The sequence below is a fragment of the Nannobrachium achirus genome (assembly GCF_963921795.1).
Source record: "Nannobrachium achirus genome assembly, chromosome: 21".
Taxonomy (NCBI): Eukaryota; Metazoa; Chordata; class Actinopteri; order Myctophiformes; family Myctophidae; genus Nannobrachium; species Nannobrachium achirus.
This window is the reverse complement of record NC_137828.1, coordinates 12,857,618-12,859,758: the sequence shown is the minus strand read 5'-3', so window position 1 is coordinate 12,859,758 and position 2,141 is coordinate 12,857,618. Positions and strand designations below refer to the sequence as shown.

At 50.1% G+C, this 2,141-nt stretch overlaps 1 protein-coding gene across 1 annotated transcript in view; it reads left to right on the top strand.

The window, feature by feature from the left end:
• Window positions 1-321: 321 nt before the first annotated feature.
• zfhx4 (zinc finger homeobox 4) overlaps window positions 322-2,141 on the top strand; it is a 161,136-nt gene continuing 159,316 nt past the window's right edge. The window contains 1 exon segment of the mRNA XM_080751531.1: window positions 322-749. The gene's annotated coding sequence lies outside the window, so the exon portion shown is untranslated.

Sequence of the window (2,141 nt, the reverse complement as noted above, 5' to 3'; positions counted from 1 at the left end):
TATGCGTATGTGTGTGCGGGGGTGCGCGCGCGCACACAGCACAGGGCTCCGGCGGGCGCGTCATTTGCAATGTGGAGACTGTTGATCAACTCACTAATTACACTTCTCTCCTCTCTCTCTCTCTCCCTCTCTCTCTCTCTCTCTCTCTTGCTCCCTCCCTCCCTCTCTCATTCGCCCTCTCTCTTCCATTCCCAGAGTGCACATCGGGAATAGACACACACACACACACACACACACACACACACACACAAAGACATGCGCACTCAACTTAATCAGCCATTTTTTTTAAACAGGGGGCTAAAACGATAATAATTAGCCAGAATAAAGACATATCGGATTTTCGTTTCCTTTCCTCCGGTTGTTTCTCCGAGAGCGATCGCTGCTGCTCCCCGCACCACAAGCCGATCTGCGAGGCAGCCTGTCGGACACTGTCTACTAAACCGACCCGGGGGGACGAACGATCGGGACCCAAAGGAAAGGATCATAGCTTTTAAAAACCGCTTTGACATTTGTCGCTTTTTTTTTGCTCCTTTTTTCCCACCATTATAAAGTTGGAGGATTATTATTTTCCCTGATTTTTTTTTCTGCCGATCGCCCTTTTTTGTTGTTGTCAGATTCTATAACGCGATCAAGCCGCTGGATGTGACTTTTTTTCCTTTTTCCTTTTTCATTGTATTAAACAAAAACAAAAACCAAAAGCGAAGAGATTTCTTCTCGGAGCGGATCTTTAGTGTGCTGGACTGAAGAAAGTAAGTTTTTTTTCCTCCTCTCCTCTCTCCCCTTCCTCCCTTTAACTTTTATTGAGCAAGGGGTCGGTGTTAAATTTAGGTCGAGTATCGATTATCTTTCTCGGCGGATCTCCTCTCGCTCGCCGAACGCTTCTTTTGCCACGGGGTTGTGCTGTGTGGTGTGTGTGTGTGTGTGTGTGTTGCTGGATTGGATCATAACAGGTGTTGTGCTGGATGCGGTGGTGTAATGGTTTTTAGCTCGTAGATCTGGTGGTTGTGTTTGTGGAACAACTCGAGCTTTTGACTACAATAAACAAACCACTGAACTGAACTGACTCAACTGACAGACAGGGGCTGTAGCCTAGAGTCGGAGGCGTTTGACGCGAACCGAACTGTCCGATCGCGGTGGTTTATAGGCTATGTTATGCTCCCTGTCGCTTGCCGATCGGACCCGGTGCAGGCTACACCGGGTCCGATCTGCAAGCGACGCCGCGCGATGGACTCCACAGTCCACACCTCCGAGCCCGTCCAGTCTCGCCTACCATACCATAGCCTCTCTCTGTCTCTCATACCCACAAACCCTGCGTTCAAAGTTTACATTCTTGGTTGTTACCGAGCTGATTATTGCACCTTTTCACAACCAAAGGAACCATGTGAATGTCCTTTGTGGCTTTTTGTATAGTTTGCTGCGTTTTTCACATAAAAAGGCTCGGACATTATCGTGTCCGTGTTTTTTTTCCGCCTCGTTTTCAAGCCATCGAGACAGTCGAGTGCAGCCCCGAGGGTTTGGTTTTCTCTCTCTCGAGTGAGTCTCGACCACCGTGACTCCTGGCTGTTGTAGCCCACCACCACCGTACAGTCCTCCTCGAACCAACCGGTTCGTTTTTGATCCGAAAAAACGTCCATTTGATCTCGGTTTTACACAGAATGCACCTCCGAGGAGGCACGTTCATAATCGTCTTGCCGAGGAGGTGACACGATCGCCAGGCACGATCGTTCCCCCGAATCCCCCATCTACAGATTCTACACCACGGTGTTGTAGCTAGAATTATTTTAAAACAAAACCCCCCTAAAAAAACGCCCTTGGCTTTTCGATCACAAACGCGTTACACAAGCAGCGTGCATTCGCATGTTTTTAGATCAGAATCCTATCCTCCCTCTCTCTCTCCCCCCCACCCCCCAAGTGTCGTTTACCTGCTGCGCGTAAAGTCGTCTCCCCCTCGCTACCGTACCGAGGCGTGGGTGGCTGTGTCGCCCCGGGAAGGGGGCGCGATCTGCGGGGTAGCGAGAGCACGGTAGCACGGTCCCCATGGAGCCATGCAGCCAGCAGCAGCCAAGCAACTCCTGGATTCATTTCTCTCTCTCTCTCTCTCTCTCTCTCTCTCTCTCTCTCTCTCTCTCTCTCTCTTTTTG